The 16,586-nt window shown below is 41.0% G+C and overlaps 1 pseudogene; it reads left to right on the top strand.

The window, feature by feature from the left end:
- Positions 1 to 4,014: 4,014 nt before the first annotated feature.
- Positions 4,015 to 7,414, top strand: LOC127668986 (elongation factor 1-gamma-like; annotated as a pseudogene).
- The last annotated feature ends 9,172 nt before the right edge of the window (positions 7,415 to 16,586 follow it).

Genomic DNA, 16,586 nt, shown 5'->3' with positions numbered 1-16,586 from the left:
CCATGTTTCAAGATTTGGGACAGGTAGCCTCATCTATTGAAAAACATATCTTCTAAGATGTACTAAAGGCATGCAGTTTCCCAAATTAGAACTTTCTAAAGGTCTCTATTGAAAATTATGCAAGACTATAGGAAAAATCTAGCTTTTGCTGAGAACAGGAATAAAGCTGCAGTTACTTGTGGAGCTTGTCAGTTGCAAGAGAGATGCCAAGATTGCTTTTTGGAAGGCTAAGACTCCCAATTTTATGATGACTGATGCTCAAGGTCTTTGGTGTTACTATTTTTATGGTATGATCTTTCCAGTCTCCACAATTCAGAGTTGGAAAACAGAAATCATTCTTATTTGAAAGATGTATTTGGAACTAATTTTGAAAACATGTGTGGTGGTGATGGTGGGGTAGAACTGAATACCATGGAAATATGACAGGGTTCAAGTTTTTTGATTGCTCAGGCATACATGATAAATAATTTCTTTTATTTACTCAAAATTGAGGGTGGTAGGGAAAGGAATTTAGAATTATTAGTTTTTATGCTAGTGGGGGGGAAAGTACCAAAACCTATTTCTAAAGGTAACATGGTCTCCAGCCAGTTACATTTTAAGAGTGCCAAGGGAAACCAGGGCTGTTTCCCTTCTCCAGATAGTCTCCCTCCTGCTCTCTTCCAGTGATGGAGAAGCCTCACTACTTATGTTACAAGTGTTGGTACAAGTGCTGTTGCCTCCTGCTCTGTAAGCCATGGCTTGGTTCTGAATTTTGGCATCGTGTCTTAATATTCTACTAAAGATACTGTGGCTCTTCTTTTCCGGAGCTCTCTCCTCTCTACATAGTTAGAGCTCTCTTCTCTGTGTGGTTAGAGCAACATTCTCATCCAAAGCCTCTTCCCAGCCCCTAACTTTGGTCCCTGCCATCAAGTGGTTTGAATGAGAATGCCCCACCCCCCCATAGGCTCAGGTTGGTAGGTGGTTTAGGAAGGATTAGGAGGTGTGGCCTTGTTAAAGGAGATTTGCCCCAGAGTTGGGCTTTGAGGTTTCAAAAGCCTATGCCAAGATACTTTATACTGTTTGTGGCTATTGTGAAGGGGGTCATTTCCCTAATTTCTTTCTCAGCCTGCTTATCCTTTGAGTGTAGGAGCAATATACAGATTCAATGCAATACCCATCAAAATCCCAACTCAATTCTTCACAGAGTTAGAAAGAGCAATTATCAAATTCATCTGGAACAACAAAAAACCCAGGATAGCTAAAACTATTCTCAGCAACAAAAGAAAATCTGGGGGAATCAGTATCCCTGACCTCAAGCAATACTACAGAGCAATAGTGTTAAAAACTGCATGGTATTGGTACAGTGACAGGCAGGAGGATCAATGGAACAGGATTGAAGATCCAGAAATGAACCCACACACCTATGGCCACTTGATCCTTGACAAAGAGGCTGAAAACATCCAATGTAAAAAAGATAGCCTTTTCAACAAATGGTGCTGGTTCAACTGGAGGTCAGCATGCAGAAGAATGTGAATTGATCCATCCTTGTCTCCTTGTACTAAGCTCAAATCCAAATGGATCAAGGACCTCCACATAAAGCCAGACACTCTGCAGCTAATAGAAAAGAAACTGAGGAAGACCCTCGAGGACATCGGTACAGGGAGAAAGTTTCTGAACAGAACACCAATAGCGTATGCTCTAAGAGCAAGAATTGACAAATGGGACCTCATAAAATTACAAAGTTTCTGTAAGGCAAAGGACACCATCAAGAGGACAAATCGGCAACCAACAAATTGGGAAAAGATCTTCACCAATCCTATATCAGATAGAGGGCTAATATCCAATATATATAAAGAACTCAAGAAGTTAGACTCCAGAAAACCAAACAACCCTATTAAAAAATGGGGTACAGAGTTAAACAGAGAATTCTCACCTGAAGAACTTCGGATGGTGGAGAAGCATCTTAAAAAATGCTCAACTTCATTAGTCATTAGGGAAATGCAAATCAAAACAACCCTGAGATTTCACCTTACACCAGTCAGAATGGCTAAGATTAAAAATTCAGGAGACAGCAGGTGTTGGAGAGGGTATGGAGAAAGAGGAACACTCCTCCACTGCTGGTGGGGTTGCAAATTGGTACAACCACTCTGGAAATCAGTCTGGCGGTTCCTCCGAAAAATGGGCACCTCACTTCCAGAAGATCCTGCTATACCACTCCTGGGCATATACCCAGAGGATTCCCCACCATGTAATAAGGATACATGCTCTACTATGTTCATAGCAGCCCTATTTATAATTGCTAGATGCTAGAAAGAACCCAGGTATCCCTCAACAGAAGAGTGGATGCAAAAAATGTGGTATATCTACACAATGGAGTACTATTCAGCCATTAGAAACAATGAATTCATGAAATTCTTAGGCAAATGGATGGAGCTAGAGAACATCATACTAAGTGAGGTAACCCAGACTCAAAAGGTGAATCATGGTATGCACTCACTAATAAGTGGATATTAACCTAGAAAACTGGAATACCCAAAACATAATCCACACATCAAATGAGGTACAAGAAGAAAGGAGGAGTGGCTTCTTGTTCTGGAAAGACTCAGTGAAGCAGTATTCGGAAAAACCAGAACGGGGAAGTGGGAAGGGGTGGGAGGGAGGACAGGGGAAGAGAAGGGGGCTTACAGGACTTTCGGGGAGTGGGGGGCTAGAAAAGGGGAAATCATTTGAAATGTAAATAAAAAATTATATCGAATAAAAAAAAGAAAAAAAAAGCCTATGCCAGGCCCAGTTAGTTCTTTTTCTATAGAATGCTGTGGACGGGCATGTAAGCTTTCAGTTACTGCTCTACAGCCATGTCTGCCAGCCTGCCTGATGGCGAGCTTCTCGCCATGATGACCATGGACTAATCTTCTGAAACTCTAAGCAATCCTTCCATGAAATACCTTCTTTTATAAGATGCTTTGGTTATGGTGTATCTTCATAGCAAGAGGACAGTAGGTAGCTAAGAGAAAATTTAGAGTAATTCGACTCTACTTTCCAGTTGGCTCTTTGAGAGGTCATAAGCTTTTAGGAACATTCTGGGATGATGTGCATTAGTGGCATCAGAACAGAAATGCCAACATAGTTTTGTCAATCCAAGTCTTGAATAGACTATTCCAAGAACCAATGCCTGAACTTATTAATAATATTTTGTTATACTTGCAGACAGGCACCTAGAATAATTGTTCTTTGAGAGCTCTATGCAGCAGCCATTGGAAACAGATGCAGATCATAGCTGGGCATTACTGGCCTAAGTACTTCAGAGGAAGGAAAAATTGATTACCTAGGAAGAAATCACATGAAAAAGTTCACAGCTGAAAAATATTTTTCTTCACTATAGAAATAATAGCACAGAGCTTGTTCCTGTTAGACCTAGAAACTAGATTGTGGGAAAGGAGTTGATGTCACCGTGGAAGAATTAGGAAGTGAAGACTGATCTGATGAAAATAAAATGGCAGCCACATTTGTGCCAATGTCCCTCTTATTATAGATGTGTTTAGTCCAGAATGCCAATCAAAATCAAAAGTTTGAACAACAGTAATGTGAGTTATTCAATATACCATTTAATGGAAACATGGCTTCGAAATGGAATTTTAAGTCGTTTCAAACATCAACCTACAAATGGATGTTTACATAATGACCCACAAAACAATATCTGCTAAGTTTCCATTGTAACAGTGTTTAGAATTTTAAAGACGAGGAAAGAAATGAAAGAAGCTGTCAGATACTCAAAACCATCCTTGGCTTTGTGACGCCTAATAATGGTCAGGCTGCTTATCCTGGGCATAGATAGGACCATTCTGAGTTACTAAGGGTAGACAGCCTTGTGGCTGGCCTATGAGGATGCTATAGGGAATGCATTGTAGGTGGAACAGACTAGCATTTCAGGTCTGCCTGAATCTTGAAGGCTTGGCTCAAGTCCACAGATGCATCAGGCAATAGTCAGCTTTGAATATCTTAACAGAAGGTATGCATTCCAACAGGTCGGTGAGGATGGAGCCCAGGTGGGAATTCAAGAAACAGGGCTTAGGTAAAGAGGGCAGGGTTCACAACAGGGAGAGATTGTAGGGCGAAATGAAATAAGTACCTCTGCTGTATTTTATAAAAATAAAGAGAGAAGGAATATGTTTGGTGAATGTGCAGTCAGGTGTGGGGGAAGGGGGTGTCTCCTCCGAGAGTGAGCCCATGCTGAGGCATCCCTTCCCCATGATGGACCAGCCACATGATACAGTATAGAATAGAGTTTATTTAGGCCATGGGGAGAGGAGTTGAGAGAGAAGAGACAGAGAAAGGCAGAGAGAATAGAGGAGTAGAGGTGGGCCATGAGAGGGGGGAGGGGAGTGGAAAGAGAGGGGGAGCAGGAGCAAGGGGACAAAGGAAGAGCAAGAAGGCAAGAGAAAGAGGAGGGGGAAGCAGCTCCTTTTACAGTGAGTCAGGCATACCTGGCTGTTGTCAGGTGACCGTGGGGGCAGAGCCTAGAAATGCTAACAGCCTCGGTAGAACTCTGATCCTGGAATGAACATGGGTTAACAAGTGACGAGTGAGAGATCATTTGGGAACCTAGTGACCTTCTGGGCAGATCACTGACATGGGGTCAGATGAGAACACATGTGGTCATATTGTGTTATTAGTCAGCTTTCCACGAATATAGCAAAACACCCGAGGAAAAGTGACTTATAAAGACTTTTATTTCAGCTCCCAGTTTTGGAAGTTTCAGCCCAGGATCAGGTTTCCTCATTGTTTTGGGGCTTGTGGTGAAAAAGCATATTACGATGCAGATGAACACCTCATATCTAAGAAGGAAAGAGAGGAAACACAACAGGGTGTCCCACGGGGGGCCCTCCAGGTCTCATTCAAAGACAAATCCTCAGTGACATAAAGGCCAACAAGCTCCACCTCTCAGTCTTTCCCAGTGGTGCCACTGGGCTTCTCTGGGGGGGGGGTGGGCATGGTATAAGACCCAGTGTATAAAAGATCACTGTTGCAGACTGGTGGCGGGTCAAGCTTCCTCGTATAAATACAGTTTGTCTACACACTGCTGTGGCATAAGGCTTCAGGCTGGAAGAATTTTGAGGAGCAGGGGAAGAAGCAGGGTTACAAGAGGCTGCCGAGAACTGTTTTAACTGGGCTGAGAGGCTGCCTAAGCTACAATAAACCTTGTCGCACCAGGTTAGGATTGAGGCCTGGATCCGAGAGCTGCAGGAGATCCGCTCATGCACATATTTATTTTTAACAGATAAATATCCATCGGTTTTTCTCTGTGATGTGCCTGTTCTGGGTGTGGAGGTGAACAGGAAAATGAGGAGCAAACTGAAGGGAGGCTTTCCTTGAATGCAGCGTCGGACAAGTGCACAAAGGCTTAGAGCTGTCTGTGATGGGGATTCAAGGAACCCAGTTAATCTCGACTGGGACGTCACATCAGACTTCTGGCGGCTAGGACCCGCTCTTGTTTTGGGGGAAGAACAGAAAGGTTGAGTCAATTATTCATGACGTCAAGTTCCTTTCGTTAGGTCACATCCTGATGCAACGAGGTTTATTGCGGTTTAAGCAACCTCTCAGCCCATTTAAGGCAGCTGTTGGCAGCTGTCTGTAATCCTGCTTGCGTGCCACTGTCCACTGGCTGACCTAAGACCTTAGGAAATAAAACCTAGCCAAGCTCTAGAGATGCTAAGTGTCCTTGACATCTTGCTCCACCTTGACAGCTCATCTGTCCCCAAGACCTCCTGATGCTATATTAACACCCACAGGCAACCCTCAGGGCCGGTTGGCCTGCAAGCTCACATTACAGCTGTCCACTGCATTACTTTATTTGTCCTATCTGAACAGCGGGGATGCTAGTCCTGTAGCATACGACCTGTGCCGTGGCTTCCTTTCTGTGAGTGGCCGACATCACAGAGACCTGCGTGCATCATCCGATTCATGCTGCTTGTATGTCCCTAATAGAACTGTCTCCCCGGTGCTTCGTGCACTGTAGTACGGCTTCCGTTTATCACACCACACTTCTGCTAGCATCTGCCATACACCCAGTGCACTGGCTATTTCTCAAGATGAAACTCTTGAGTTATTATTTATATTAGGAAAGCAGTGAAAAAAAAGAAGAAGCTACAATTTGGCTTTCTCTGTGGAATCACCATGGTGGCTGGGACCCTGTACTCAGTACAGCGGGGCTGAGGTCCGTGTGCTCTTCGCACCATCCCACTTCCCTTTTGGTTAAACCCTTGAATTTCTCCAGAAATTTCCTGCCGGCAAGGTTCCAGCATTTGAGGGTGATGATGGATTCTGCATGTTTGAGAGCAACGCCATTACCTATTATGTAAGCAGTGAGAAGCTGAGGGGAGGTACGCCAGAGGACAGCAGACCAGGAGGTGCAGTGGGCGAGCTTTGCTGACAGTGACATAGTTCCTCCAGCCAGCCCCTGGGTGGTCTCCACCTTGGGAGTTATGCACCTCAACAAACAGGCCACTGAAAATGCAAAAGACGTGAAGCGACTCCTGGGGCTGTTGGACACTCCCTTGAAGACACGGACCTTTCTGGTGGGTGAGCGAGTGACACTAGTTGATATCACAATTGTCTGTGCCCTATTGTGGCTCTATAAACAGGTCTTAGAGCCTTCTTTTCGCCAGGCCTTCCCCAATACCAATGGTTCCTTACCTGCTTTAACCAGCCCCAGTTCAGCGCTATCTTGGGGGAGGTGAAGCTGTGTGAGAAGATGGCCCCATTTGATGCTAAGAAGTTTGCAGAGAGCCAGCCTAAAGAGGATACCCCAGGGGAAGAAAAGGGTTCACCGGAAGAGAAACAGAAGCCCCAGGCTGAGCGGAGAGAGAAAAAAAGGCAGCTGCCCCAGCTCCTGAGGAAGAGATGACGGGAGGAGTGTGAGCAGGCGTTGGCTGCAGAGCCCAAGGCCAATGACCCTTTTGCCCACCGGCCAAAGAGTACCTTTGTGTTGGATGAATTTAAGCGTTAAGTATTCCAGTGGGGACACCCTCTCTGTGGCACTGTCAGAGTTTTTAGAGCATTTTGAGAAAGACGGCTGGTCCCTGTGGTATGCTGAGTACCGCTTCCCTGAAATGCTCACCCAGACCTTTGTGAACTGCAACCTCGTCACTGGAATGTTTGTGCGATTGGACAAACTGAGGAAGAATGCCTTTGCTAGTGTTATCTTCTTTGGAACCAACAACGGCAGCTCTATTTCTGGTCTTTGGGTCTTCCGAGGCCAAGAGCTTATCTTTCTACTGAGTCCAGTTTGGCAGGTGGACTATGAACCACCTGCCAATGGCGGAAACTGGATCCTGGTAGCGAGGAGACCCAGACCCTGGTTCGAGAGTACTTTTCCTGGGAGGGGGGCTTCCAGCAGGTGGGCAAAGCGGTCAATCAAGGCAGGAACTTCAAGTGAACAAGTCTTACCAGCCGCCTAGCTGCCTGCACCTACCCTTCAAGGGAGATGGGGGGTCATTAAAGGAAACTAAACAATGAAAAAAAGAAAAGCTAGAATTTGAAAAGTGTTGCTCAGATTTGTGCACGCATGGGGAAGCCGAAAGATCACGACCCTACTTCCATATGGTAACCTCCATTAAGAAATTAAATAACCTACAGACCACTGGGCTAAGTGCCCTGGTCATCGTAAGTGAGGGTAATATGTGAAGGATGAAACATTTATTCTCTCAGAGTACAAAAGCTATTTAGTGAAACAACCATGCAAGTCTGGAAATGTGAGAGTTGTGATTAGATTTCAGTTCTGCCACTCTGAGTTGGAGCGAGCCACTTAACCTTTCCGCGACCTCTGAAAATTGCCTGTGACTCCAAGTATGTTAAAGTTGCAGTGAGGATGAAATCAAAAGCAAAAGATGGTAAGTAGCATGACGCGGTGCCTGCAACATGGATGGGAGCTTTCCCGTGTTGCCCAGATCCAGGGACACACGCAGGTGCACAAACAGTAAAGAAGTCGGACCAGCACACCAGATCGCGAGCGGTCCAGGGTTCGGCTGTGTGGAACACCACAGTGGAAGTTACGGTGGCTTATTCATGAGCTGGCTTGATGACAAATTAGCTGTCATACTGAGGTAATGAATTTCACATGGAGTCAGTCACAGAGTTCAGCCATTGGGGCTGAATCCATAATTAGAGTTTTTCATAAGCTAAAAAGTATTTACCATATTTTTTTACCCTGACTTTAAAAGTGATGTTGATGAACTGTAGAAAAATATGGGCAAACTAATATATATATATATATTTAAAATTGAGTGCATGAGTAGTTTTTTGAGGTAACCATCAGTAATATTTAAAATTTATTCATATTTTATGTTTGTCATGCTTTAAAAAAAAAGATTTCTTTCTTTCTGTCTTTGTATGTGTATGCCTGCATGAGTTTATGTGTACCGTGTGTGTTCTGGCTAGTGGAGGCCAGAAGAGGGTATCAGTGCCCATGGAACTAGAGTTGCTATGGGAGCCTGGTCCTCTGTGGAAGAGGCCACCACTCTTCACACTGGCCCGTATCTGCAGCTCTTGCCATGGTTTGTAGAATTATCTAGCTTGATCTTGTGCTGTGTGACAAGAGATTTCTCATTTTTTTAAAACTTTTTAGAAAACCAATTTTTCAATGGATGAATAACATTGTATTTTTATTCTCTTAGCTAGTTAGAAACATTTTTTTCCCCTATCTGAGACTAAAGAAACTTTTCTTTTCAAGTTTCACAGTATTCAGCATGATTGTTTCAGACTTGAATCCTGGGGCAGGAATTGGGTCAGCAGGTTAAAGGGCGTGGCATTTTAAGGCTTCTTATATGGAATGTCCAGTTATTTTCCAGAGAAATTGATTTAGCAGAAGCTCCGGAGGAGTTAGTGGATGGGGAGGCAATGGGAGGCTTGGCTTTGTGTGTCTTGCACCTATCATGTATGAGATACTGGGACCTTGACCCATCCAACCTCTCCTCTCCTGGCTGCGGGTAAGTAAACAGCTTTGCTTTCCCCTGGGCCTATCATGATGGTCTTGCTTGTTGCAGACCCCAAAACAATGAGGCCAACTGGCCATGGATCACCGACACCAGGAACTGAACACCCTTTCTGCTAGGAAAGTTGTTTGTCTTGAGCATTAATCACAATGACAGTATCCTGCGTGTATGTGTGAAGCTTTTGTATGCTGCGTTGTTAGGCATAGTGTTCTGCAAAGGTCTACTGGATCTTGTGGGTACAATACAATCTATTGAATGATTGCATTTCTTTTGATCTTAGTATAGATGCCTCTATAATGATTTTGCATACTATGTACATGAAATATTCTTTTTTATATTTTCACTGTTGATCTATTTGCGTCTTTGGATCTCAAGTGAGTCCCTGGTTGATAAAATTCAGTTGGAGATAGTTATACGGATTCTATTAATCTTTGTTATTTTTTCTGTGTTGTAGATAGAACTCAAGGCCTAACATATCCCAGGCTAGGTAGACTCTAATACTAGACTATTTGGACAGTTTGGATAAGAGAATTAATCTGCTGACATTTAAGGTAATTAAAGTCTGGAAGGAATTAATTTTGTCATTATTACTCATTTTCTATATGGTTTATAGCATTTTATCCCTTATTAATTAATTAATTAATCAATTAATTATATGTAAGTACACTGTAGCTGTCTTCAGACCTACCAGAAGAGGGCATCGGATCTCATTACAGATGGTTAGGAGCCACCATGTGGTTTCTGGGATTTGAACTCAGGACCTTCAGAAGAGCAGTCAGTGCTCTTAACCACTGAGCCATCTCTCTAGCCCCCAATCCCTTACTTCTTATAGCATCATCTTCAGACATATACACGTACATACATGCACACATACAAACACACATGCACACATATATGGTTAGTGAAATGGTTAAACTGCTTTCTTGTTTTTTTATGTATTTTCTAAGTATTTTTATGTATTATTTTCTTTGTAGTTACTATGGAAATCGTATTTCCTGAATTTATAATATTCTATTCTACATATATTTTAACTTCAGTAACATATAAAATCTCTGGTCATATTTCTGCATATCCCTTTCAATTGTTAAAGTAAAAAATTTATATCTTTATATACTGGGTGCCATAAGACATGAAATAATATTTCAAAATAAATTATCTCTGTCACATATTTCAGTACACTGATACTCACTTTTAGATTAGTATTTGTTCTCTTTAAATAGATTACCTTTCCAAAGCATGCAGAAAATAAAAGCAGCTATAGATCATTGTTGTGCTAACTATTCAATTATTATTGAAATCTTTATTTTTGCACATATCTTTGACTTACTGTCTAGTAGCCTTTTCTTTTAGCGTATAGTATAATCCCCTTGTGTATTTTTAAGAAGGCATGTAGAGTGGTAATAAATTATCTTACCTTTTGTTTATTTAGAGATGATTCAATTTCCCCTTTGGTTTTAAAGGACAGAGACATATAATTTTCAGTAGACATTTTATTTTTCTTTTTAGCACTTTAAATATATTGGCTAATTACCTTTTCATTCTCTAAATTAAACATTTTTAAAAATTGCCTTTTATTTATTTTGTGTCATGTGCAGGTTCAAGGACAAATTGCAGTTGATTCTCCCTTCCTACAAAGTGACGTCCCTGGGATAAACTCAGCTGTCAGGCAGCAAAGGCCTTGACTCAGTAAAGCTATACTTGCTGGCCCTATTGGCTTTCTGATGAGAAATACATTTTGATCCTTTTTTATTTTCAGGATCCCGTGTATCCTGAGTAGTTCCCTTCCTACTGATTTCAGCATCCTTCCTTAATGAGGCTTCCTGTGGTTTACTTTGAGGTTCTCTCTCTTAGAGTTGGTGAAATTTCTTGAAATGGTATATTCCTGTCTTTCAAGTTTCAGAGACTTTCAATCACATTTAAGTGACCTTTTCTTTCTGGAGTACTCATAGCATTCATGCTGGTTTCTTTGACAGTGAGCAAATGTCCTTCCTGCTCTGTACACTTCAACCTTCTCCTCTGTTCTTCACACACAATAATTTCTCATGTGGTCCAGTGAAGTTTACCAGGTTTTCTGCCAGGACAAATCTGCCTTTGAGATCTTTTTAACTTCGGAATTTCTTTTAGGATTTAAAAATATCTCTTTATTATTAATATTTCCACTTGTCTACATAATTTTCTTACCCTCCTTCTGACCTTCACTTAGTTATGTGATGGTTTCTTATTGTTGGCTTAGGTCTTTTTCTCAGTCTGGAAGTCATTTTAGCCAGACTGGGAGGAGCTTACAAGGGGAGGAGCTTACAGGGGAATAGCTTACAGGGGAGGAGCTTACAGGGGAGGAGCTTACAGGGGAATAGCTTACAGGGGAGGAGCTTACAGGGGAATAGCTTACAGGGGAGGAGCTTACAAGGGGAGGAGCTTACAGGGGAGGAGCTTACAGGGGAGGAGCTTACAGGGGAGGAGCTTACAAGGAGCGTCCAATAAGGGGGAGGAGCTTATATGAAGAGGGAGAGGCTTGCAACAATACAGCAGAAGTGGCTTCCTGCATGCAAGCGGTTTTTCTGCATGCAAGGTGCTCAGGGCTGGGCTGAGTGAGGCTGAGTAGCTGCTTCTGTTCTTAGACCTGACCTTGATCAAACTATACCTTATTTTGCAGTTCAAGTTTTCTAGAATTTTCACAGCCTCAGCAGACTCCAGTGCTGTACAATCATTGCCTTGGGCGTATGTTTCTGTTGTCTAGGAGGGAGACAGATGTGCATTGTTATCCTTTCTCTGACCATTAGCTCTTTAAAACAATTTTAAAAGCAAAACATGGGAAGTTTGCTTTGTTTTCACCTTCATTGTCCTTGAATAATACCATGATTAGAGAAAAGTCCCTTAAATAAAATATTTTTCTTGTCAAAACAGGGTTAGCATTGCTCTGTTGAAATCCAGTCTATATTTCACAGTCTGAGGCCAGCCTGATTTTTATTTATTTTTATATTACTTATTGTTTATGAAGCTGGACATTTGAAATCATTTATCAACTAGTAACCATATATCATTTGGATGTAGGTCTGGTCTCACTAGCTTTTCTTAATGTATAATAAACCACTTCCATCTAAGACCTTTATACTTTTATTGGGGTACTTCTCAAGATGAGACCTCATGAATTAAAAAGATGTTGAACTGTATAGGAAACACCTACTTGAGTGGGGAGGCAACCTACAGAGTGGAAGAAAATATTTTCCAGCTATATATATGGCAGGAGATTAATATCTAGAAGATACAGAGACTCACGAAACTGAACAACATGAACTCAAGCAGTGCCAGTGATACATACACACATGGAGCCAGCGTGCAGGTCACAAATCATACATAGGTAAAAGACACGCAAGAAAGTTTTCAACCTCACTATAGGTGAGCGAATGTTGGGTTTACTTTGGCCGACGGGAAAGGAACTGCCATCTTTGCTAGAGACAAAATACTTTAGAAATGCCAACCTCAGAGGTTCTCTTTGCACATTTTTGCAGTAGTAGTTTCCTTGCCATATTTCAAAATGAAAGTCTGAATTATATTATTTTTGTTTTATATAAGAATCACTGTTACGAAAGTTGGCTTGTTATACATTCATTCACTAGATGCTTTGTTTATTACGTAGCCATAAACACGGTAAAGGCTAATGTGTTGGCCCACACCTATGACTACATAACAAGGAGGCTGAGACAGGAGTCTAGCCATGAGTTTGGGGCCAGTCTAGACCAAGTGACACTATCACATACAAACAAAGAAGAATGAACACGGTGAACATTTTTTTTTTTTTTTATGCAGTGCCAATCACTCTGCAAGGGCAAATCACCATAAAAAAAAGGTAGTTTTCAGAACACTCATTTTTTGAATTAAAATTAAATTCCAAGGAAGGTAAATATTAAATAACAGTGGCTTATATATTACTTGGACATTATGGACAAGAACTTCATGTAATTTGGACAGTTGTAGGATGATTGACACATGGGTGTTGTGTACAGTGGGATAATATGGGAGCTCATGTGTCAGCAGATGAAATAAAACATATACAACAATGTGATCTAGTCACCGAGGGCTAAACTGAGTTTTAATGGATTAAGGTAAGTTATTTTTCTTTTGTTTAAAGACTTACTTATTTTATGTATGTAAGTACACTGTCTTCAGACACACCAGAAGAGGGCATCAGATCCCATTATAATATTTTGTGAGCCACCATTTGGTGTCTTGGATTTGAACTCAGGACCTCTGGAAGAGCAGTCAGTGCTCTTAACCACTGAACCATCTTTTCATCCCTGGTGAGCTATTTCTCAATTAAAATATTGTTAGGTTTTAGGACCCACTTTATCCAAAGAAACAAAACGAAACAACAACAAAACTCAAGTCTTCCTCTTGGTTTCTCTTTGTTACAGTATCCAATCTGGCTGGCTGAGTTAGATCTAGGGTGAACTTCAGTGAATGACACACTTTTTTATAATACTAGACCGATGCATCCGCTGTCTGCCAGACTCTGGGCTAGAATCTGATCAGAGGAAGAGATGCCCTTCAGTTAGACTGTATTGCATCAAGGGAGAGGGATTCATGCTTAATCCTAGTGGTTTCTGCTGATGAGAGGGAGTGAGGAGGAGCATCTGGAGGGGGGCTAGTCCTCTAGGTGACAAAGGCTGGCCTTTATTCTGAAGCACAGTTGGAAAGTGGAAAGCTCTGGTGTCAGGTTAAGTCCTTAAAAGACCTCCCCCCTCACCTTCTGGTTTGCTTTAATTTAGAATTAAAATTAAAGCAATTTGTGATTTGCAAAGGCATGAATGAAATGGAAGGAATGTCTCTAAGGTTAACCTCCCCTCTCCTACCCAGACTCTCCAAGCACTGAAGTACTAGCTGTCAATTACTGACCATCCCAGAGATTTGTTTCAGTATAGCTTTCTCTGGGCTATATATTGATATTGATAAATTTTTTTTCTTAAAAAAGAGGAACTTGCAATTCTGCTAATGGATAACTGATATGGCTTCCTTTGCTGATACTGATTGGTCAGTATCTCCAGATGCCCTCTTTGCTTCATTCCCCAAGGAGAGCAAAGTTATTTTCATCAAGGCGGAGGCCCTGAGAGGAAAGAGCATCAACCCAAAAGCTGGAAAAAGTAAGGAGCTCGGTGTTTGTCGTGCACAGCCTCAGCATATGTAGCCTCAGGGAGCGAGTGGGTCGGTTGCAGTCAGAATGGAGAGGGGGATGCAGCCTACTGCCTGGTTTCTACAGAAAGCAAGATCCGAAGTGCATTGAGTGTCTGGCTGGCTTAGGGCAGTGGTTCTCAACCTGCAGGTCCAGATGGGTGTGGAAGGAGTCTTTCACAGAGGTTGCACATCAGAGATCCCGCATATCAGACATTTACATTAGGATTCATAACAGTAGCAAAATTACAGTTAGGAAGCAGAAATAAAATAATTTTGTGGTTGGGGGTCACCACAACATGAGGGGCTGTATTAAATGGTGCTACGGCATTAGGAAGGATTCAGGGGCAAGACTAGGGGATGTTCGTTGAGGACAGTGTCTGGAACATACCTTTGTGAAATAGATGCTGGAAAAGATATTAAAACTTTGCAAGGCTTCTGGAAGACAGGTTGAGCCATGGATTCTGTTCTAGGTCTTAGCATTAATTTTGTGAGCTCGGTTCAAGTCATTTCTCTGGCACACTGGGAGGTGAAACAGAGTTTTACAATGTACTGCCTATTTTCTTGAATAGATTTTTGTTCTGGCTTAAATTGGCATCACCCAAAGTTCTCTGGTCTCTACAACAGTGGTGGGCTGGTCTCTACCCTAGTGTGGTCACTGATTGAACCACATAGGATTGTCCTTCTCTAGATTAGCCAGCAAATGGAGGCAGGTTTGCAGATGGAGGTACCTCCCCAGACATGGTGATTACTTGCTGAGAAAAGTAGTTTTGAACTCTCAGGAATTTAATAAATCCGCCGGGAAGTTATTAGTTGATGGTTGCTGGAGCAGAAACAGCAGTCATGGCTGTGTGGGTGTTTGCAACTAAAGGAGCTGCCTCTAGAGTAAGTCACATAAAGATGTCACAAGAAAAGATAGAACTTTAAGACAAGGGATTTGCTGTTCACACTGATTTGTCAACTGAGCAAAGTATTCATGACTCAACACATTGTGTGTTACCGATAAACAAGTACAACTATTAATTATCAGCTGATACTAAAAATAAGACAAAACGCAAAATATGTTTGATTATTTTTAAAAAGTGAAAATGTTTATTCACCTTTTGCAATTTACACTTTTACTAAGGCAATATTTAAAATCCTAAAATCTGCCAGGCCGTGGTGGTGCATGGCTTTAATCCCAATACTTGGGAGGCAGAGGCAGGAGGATTTCTGAGTTCGAGGCCAGCCTGGTCTACAGAGTGTGTTCCAGAACAGCCAGGGTTACACAGAGAAACCTTGTCTCAGGAAAGAAAAAAAAAAAAAAACTTAAAACCTTTTTATAGTCTCAGAGATTGCTGAAGTTTCCAAGACATTCTGTTTGTAGAGGTTATACTATCAAGATTTACTATGCTGAAATTAACATTCATAAAGAAAATATTTTCTTATTAATTCATTTATATACTTTAACAAAGTCAATGTATGAGACTATAAATATTTTTGTATATGACCTGTATTATAAAAAATTTTCAAAAGAAAAAAATCACACACGGAAGTTAACTGGACCCAAAGTTTAGGTATCTAGATGAACTTCACCATAGTTAGAATAGCAAATAATCTTTTCTTGGAGCAAACAAACAAACAAACAAACAATACCCCCCCAAATCACCCCCCCAAAAAAAAAACAAAAAAGAAAAAACCCAAAAAACTATAGTTTCAGAACAAAATGAGTGAACAGGGTAGCACTGTTTAATTTTTCAAGTCTTCCAAATTTCTCAATAAATACTAGCTCTGTGGCTTCTTTTAATGTAAATTCTGACATAATTATAAGAATCTCCAGGGTCATATAGCTTAATGTCAAAAAGGTCTTTCTGTTATATTTTTCTCTTGTTACCCAATTACAAATTTTATTATTATGATCTAACTTTAACATTTTTTAACATTAAGAATCATTGTATAAAACTAAGCCTAGTAAAAATAAGATAAATCACATATAATCACTTATATGAAAACTATAATATCTTATGACACAATTCTCTTCCCAGAACAGATTAGTTGCATGTTGTAGAAGAGATATTGTTAAATATCATTAACATATATTTTTATTCATATATAGGATTATCTGAGACTATAAATTAAGGACCTAAAAAACATATGCAATCTGATAAGCCAAATAAACAACAACTTGGTAGATATAAGTACACCTTATTATATATGGTTTTGTAAGTACATATCGTGCTTAGCAAAATGATTGCTTAGGCCAGACATATTGATTGATATTCACTGGAGGCCTAATACATGCTGATATGCCAGACAGACACAGAGTACAATATGAATATTGATATATGTATTAGCCAGAGTCTTCAGGAGGAGCAGAACTGATAGAATGAAAACATATATATGCAAAGGAGATTTATTTATTTATTTATTTATTTATTAATTAATTTATTTATTTAGCATGGCTTACAAGCT

The sequence above is a fragment of the Apodemus sylvaticus genome, chromosome 18 (assembly GCF_947179515.1).
Source record: "Apodemus sylvaticus chromosome 18, mApoSyl1.1, whole genome shotgun sequence".
Taxonomy (NCBI): domain Eukaryota; kingdom Metazoa; phylum Chordata; class Mammalia; order Rodentia; family Muridae; genus Apodemus; species Apodemus sylvaticus.
This window is presented reverse-complemented; position numbering and strand designations above follow the sequence as displayed.